The sequence below is a fragment of the Peromyscus californicus genome, unplaced genomic scaffold (genome assembly GCF_007827085.1).
Source record: "Peromyscus californicus insignis strain IS unplaced genomic scaffold, ASM782708v3 Scaffold_12__1_contigs__length_115047231, whole genome shotgun sequence".
Classification (NCBI taxonomy): Eukaryota; Metazoa; Chordata; class Mammalia; order Rodentia; family Cricetidae; genus Peromyscus; species Peromyscus californicus.
The window spans coordinates 13490505-13496868 of record NW_026294413.1 but is presented as its reverse complement, the minus strand read 5'-3'; the positions used below and the strand labels follow the sequence as shown (position 1 = coordinate 13496868).

Below are 6364 nucleotides of genomic sequence, written 5' to 3'. Positions count from 1 at the left end.
AATTATACCTTTATTATGAAATGTTGTACCTTAAAAAAAAATCAAACATTGAAATTGACCAGATTCAACTTTGTTCAACACTCACTGTATATTCACTATATCTACAAAGTTAGAATAGTCATTCAGTCATTACTCATCACTAACTTTTCTTGTTCTTTCTCTCTTTACAACATGTTATAATCTACCCATATGTGTATTTATTTACATATATACAAATATTATTGGTCTGATTCCACATGTGAGAGAGAACATGATCATTTCTAGATCACATACAAGGATATTTATTTCATTTTTGTATTTTTTTAAACTTTTTAACTTTGAGACTGAAATACAATAAAATTTCCTCCTTCCTTTTCTACTTTCAAACTCTGCCATATAGCCCTTCATTTCTCTTTTTTCTACTTTTTTTAAGAGATTTTCTATTCATTTTACATATCAACCATAGATTTCCCTGTTCTCCCTCCTCCCACCCCCAGCCTCACCCCCAACCCACCCCCTATTCCTGCCTTTTCCAAGGCAAGGTCTCCCTAGCCCTTCATTTCTTTCTTTGAGATCCATAACCTTTTTTTCCCACGAATTTTTTTATATATATGCAATAACAATTCATGGGAAAAAAGGTCCTGGGATAAAACAAAAACAATCACACCAAAATTGGACAAGAGGAACCAGAAGAAGGAAGAGCCCCAGGAGAAGGCACAAGAATCAGAGAACTACTCATTCCACACACTGGAATCTGTAATGTGTATGCAGAGGTCCAGATCCGTGTAGCCCTGTGCTTGCTGCTTCTGCCTCTGTGAGTTTATAGGAGCTTTTCTCGGTTGATTTATAGGGCCTTGTTCTCCTGGTGCAGCCCAGCTCCTCTAGGTCCCACACTCCTTCTGCCTTTTCTTCTCTGGATTTCCTGGAGCTCTGCTGGTAGGAATTTGATGCAGACATCTCATTAAGACCTGTGTTCCAAGGTCTCTCTCTCTCTCTCTCTCTCTCTCTCTCTCTCTCTCTCTCTCTCTCTGCCTCTCTGCATAATGTCTGGCTATAGGTCTTTGTAACTTTTATAAGAAGGTTTCATCATATAGTCCAAACAATCCTTTGGGAAAAAAGGATGGGTAAATATTTTTTTCCCTAAAATGTCATCTGTCGCTGAAGAAAATAGTTAGCATTCAGAATTTCCCCAGAAATGCCATTGGCTGTCCATTACATATTTTAAATGTAGAAACATACCATCTATAAAAGGCAGTGTTTTTGGAGTAAGTGGTGTCATTTTAATACCTCATATTTATTGCAAATTTAGTCATCTATCCCAACTTTAATTTGTTCCACAAGTCAGTATCTTAACTAACAAATTTTGAAAATGAGAATTTTTAATAGAACACAATGATAAATCATATTGTGGCTGTTGTTAATGTAAATTTCAGTTTTAATTAGTTTTGCAGAATATTGTAATAAAAACTTCATTCTTCTTAATTAAGATCACAATTAAAACTTTAGCTAGTCTAAATGATTTATAATCTTTACAGCATCAGCTTTCCAACCTGAAAGGTGGATTCAGGGATGACAGGGTGCAGGGAAATGGTTTAAATTGTAAATATGATATTATTAATAATAGTAGTAACAATAATAATAATGCATAAAATAATTATCACATTTGTTTACCTCCATTCAATATATTGGCTTTCATATTGATTATTATTTATTTTTCTTTTTATTTATTTTCTTTTAGTGAAAATAGATTCTTTTCTCATACATTATATTTCTAGTTTTGCCTCCAACTACTCCTCCCAGGCCCTGCCCTCCAGATAAACTCCCTTACCGTCTCTCATTAGAAAAGAACAGAGAGCTGGTCGGTGGTGGAGCACATCTTTAATCCTAGCACTCGGGAGGCAGAGACTGGCTGATCTCTGTGAGTTCGAGGCCAGCCTGGTCTAGAGAGCGAGATTCAGGACAGATACCAAAACTGCACAGAGAAACCCTGTCTCGAAAAACAAACAAAAAACAAAAAAAAAAAGAAAAAGAAAAAGAAAGAAAGAAAAGAACGGAGGCTTCTAAGAGATAACAACCAAACTTGAAAAAAAATTAAATATAACAAGATGAAGGAAAAAAAATCATTAAATTGAAAATGGACACAGCAACTCAGTAGTAACAAGAGGAGGAAAAGATTCCCATGAGCAGGCAGGCAACAGAATCAGAGACCCACACGTTCTCAAATTCACGATTCACATACTAATCTAACAGCTATAATACACATGCAGAGGACATGTTGCAGACCTCTGCAGGCCTTTTGCATGCTGTTTCAGTCTGTGTACTCAGATGTAGCTTACTTAGTTGAATCAGAGGGTCTTGTTCCCCTGATGTCCTCTATCCACTCTGGCTCCTCTTCCAGGGGATTCCCTGAGCTCCGTGGGGAGGGATTTGATGCAGACTTCAAACTTAGACTCTCCACATAATGTCTGGATGTTGGTTTCTGCATCTGTTCCCCTCTGGTGTGTGAGGAAGCCACTCTGATGATTGGATAAGGCACTGATTCATAACTTTGGCATAATATCATCAGGAATCATTTGATTGACTTTAAGAGCAGTTTTTGTTTGTTTGTTTTACTCCAGGCCTTGGGGATATCTAGTCTCTGGTTCTCTGTTGCCCAAACAGTATCCAGTATGAGTTCCTTCTCATGTAGTAGCTCTTAAGGCAAATCAGGCATTGGTTGGTTACTCCCAAAAGTTTTGTGTTACCCTTGAACTTCAGTGTATTTTCCAGGCAGCACAGTTTGTAGGTGGAAGATGTTATTGCTGGGTTGGTGTCCACATTTCTCTTTCAGTAGCCTGCAAAGTTCCTTCATGAGCTGAAGAGTCTAGAGTATAAAAGTGAGGGTTCCAGTAGGCACCAGCCCAAATTTTCCATATTCAGTGAGTTGTGCGGATGTCATCCTTGGCAATGGGGCTCCACTCTCTATTTTCAGAGATCAACCTTTATGAGAAATAGCTAGAGTTGTTAAGAGATTTTCATGGAACCCCTGGGCCAACAACTCAATTCACTATAACCTAGTCTGCCCAATGGAAGTCTTTTCTGGCTACAAGAGATCAGCAATTGATACTCTGTATTCCCCATTGCCAGGAGTAATTATTACAATCACCGTTATAGGTTCCAGGAAGCTTCCACAAAATGGTTTCCACAAGACCTCCAAAATCCCCCTTCCCAATTCCAGACATCTTTCCCTCCATCCCATCTTGTTTCCACTGGATTCCTCTGCTCCCATCCCCATCCACCCACAGTCTACCTGTGAAATCTACTTTGCCTTTCCTGTACCCTCTTGGTTATAATTTGCATAATGGGTAATATACCCTTATAAATGAGTGTGTACCACATTTATCTTTCAGTGTCTGCATTCTCCACTCAGGATGCTTTTTTTCTAGTTTCATCCTTTTGCTGCAATTTTTTTGATGGCTTTTTGTTGTTGTTGTTTGTATTGTAGCACTTTGATTTTTCATTACAAAATGAAATGTGGCTGAGGCCTAACATTCTCTCTGGATAACAGAAAGAAAAATTGTTATTTCTTTTAGAGTTGAGTACAAAAACCTGATATAAATTAAGAGAGTAAATGCATTTCTAGATGTCAATTCAAATACTTCCCAACTCAAGGCAAGTGTTAGCCCACAGTGGTCAGGAGTGAAACTACCAGGAAAGAAACTAGGTCTTAAGCCTTGGACTTTACAACCATTTTAGACTAGCAAGATGAAAGTGGTAACTAGTTCAGGAACCCTTGCCATCCTAAAGGAATTCTGGAAGTCAGATGTCAGTAATACCCTGCACAGATCACTTCATGGAGCTCACCCAAATCCACCAGTCTGGGGCTTCTCTTCCACAGTGTGCTCTCCTCAGCTACCAAGTGACCAAGTCACATGGACTAAGGACTAAATCACTTTATCAACAGGGTAGTAAACATATATCAAGTGACGAGTTAACTTGAATACGAGGTCAAAAGTCAGCAACAAGTTATACGATCCAGTGCTGGTTTGGATACAAGTTTCAAGACAGCTTTCCTTCATAGACTTATTCCAGTTTCATGAGACTAGTATGAGGCATGTGTGCAGCAGGAATCTTAAAAGTTCTTATTAATAAAATCAAACCTGAGTCCAGTTATTGGGATGTACACTGGAAGATCAGAGAGACAGAACAAGCCACAGCTACCTCACCTTGCCAGATCCTCAGCTGGTCTTGTTTCCTCAGACTGGAAGCTTCTGAGTCCTCATCCAGAATGAATCTCGGCTGAACTGTTGCTCAAAACTCTAAAAGCTTAACCAGCCAAATGCTTCTAGTTTCTGGTCCTCATGCCTTATATATCTTTCTGTTTTTGCCATCACTCCCAGGGATTAAAGGCTTGCTTCTTGGGATTAAAGGCATGTGTCACCATGCCTGGCTGTTTCCAATGTGGCCTTGAACTCACAGAGATCCAGAGGGATTTCTGTCTCTAGAATACTATGATTAAAGGTGTGAGTGCCACCATTTTCTAGCCTTTGTATCTAGTGGCTCTTTGTTCTCTGACCCCAGATAAATTTATTAGGGTGCACAATATTTTGGGGAACACATTACCACTACACATGTGCATTTGCTAGGGTCAATTGACATTTTAAAATCAACTCCTGCAGCAGGTGCTTGGCAGCTGCTCAGTCCATCTAGTAGTAATTGCAGTGAACAGTGGTGGGGCCTGAGGTCTTATTGTGCTTGCTGATTCACATTTGCTGGAAGATGGAGAGTGAGGAAAAGATCAAGACACCAATCTAAACTGAATACTTGCATTTAGGGGCATCACGGATCTTAATGTTCATTGTGCTGAATGCTAGGGTTGTGGTATCCTTATGCATCTTGTCATCAATGCCTTGGTACATGGTAGTACCATCAGACAGCACAGAGTTAGCATACAGACCCTTGAAGATGTTCACATCACACTTCCTGATGGAGTTAAAGGTGGTCTTGTAGATGCCACAAGACTCCATGCCCAGAAAGGAAGACTAGAAGAGTACCTCCAGACACTGGAACCACTCATTGCTGATGGTGATCATCTGCCCCTCAGGCAGTTCATAGCTCTTCTCAAAGGAGGAGTAATATGCAGCAGTGGTTATTTCTTGCTCAAAATCCAGGGCAGCATAGTAGAGCTTCTCCTTAATTTCATGCACAATTTCCCTCTCAGCTTGATGGTGAAGCTGTACCCACACTTAGTGTGGATCTGCATAAGGTAATCTGTCACATCCCTACCAATCAGGTTCAGACTTAAGATGGCATGGGGAAGAGCAGAGCCCTTGATGGATATAGGCACTGTGTGCGTGACTCCCTTTACCAGAGCCCATAACAGTGGTGTGTCCAGATACATATATGTACAGCATCACCTGAGTGGTCACATACAGGGCTGGGATGTTGAAGGTTTCAAACATTATCTACCTTTTTTCTCATGATCCCCATAAGATTGCCAGTACCCCCAGTCAACAGGAAGTAGTATGGGAAGCTACTCCCAAATTCCCAAAATACTGTTTATGAATGTTTATTTTTATTTAAAGTCTGTTGATTATAAATGCAATTTTTTTTCTAAAGAAGAAAAAGGGATATAAATATGATAGGATGAAAAGGCATATTATTGAATCTACTTTTAAAGAGCAACAACTTGTTTGAAATGTTTTACATTGCTATGGATTTTAGTTTACTGATACAAATTTAAATTAATTTTGTTTTACTCTCTATATGTATTTCTACTTTTGTTTAAGGTACTATGTTTATGCAACTCATTTAAAATTATAATGTATAATTAAGAAATACAGATTAATAATTAGCCATCTATGACAATCAAATTATAGTCATGTTAGTTAAGTTTTTAGGTATATATAGATATATTTCAATTGGGTAAGTAATCTTCAAACACTTCAAAGACCTACAGAATATGGCATATAAAATGTTTTAAGAATCTAGACTTTTCTGGACAGTGAGAACATCTGTTCCTGGCAGGACGAATTACTTCAAAGAGGATAATGGGCATCAAAGAAAATCATTATGGAGTTTGTTTTCCTTATGGCGAAATTTAGCCACTGAGCAAAAAAGTGCCCTTGACTTGACTGCTTGACAGGATGCTGTATAAACTAGACATGCAGGACCCATGGGAAGGTGACCACTGAACTTTGCAAGGCGAGATGGTCCTTCAGGTTCCTGCTTCACAGAAGAAACTGCCGGACATTCTACCGGACATGGGGAGAACCAACTGATGAACTTTGTCAGAATGGGTGGAACAGTCCTTAAAATTTCCTGATTCACTGAAAGCTATGCCAGAGACTCTAGGCCTGTAGGCTAAAGATAGATGCCTCTGTAGCTGGAGTGTTTCTCTCCGGGT

General features: G+C 39.1%; 1 pseudogene; it reads right to left on the bottom strand.

The window, feature by feature from the left end:
• Positions 1-532: 532 nt before the first annotated feature.
• On the bottom strand, positions 533-5564 carry LOC128107058 (actin, cytoplasmic 2-like; annotated as a pseudogene).
• Positions 5565-6364: the final 800 nt, after the last annotated feature.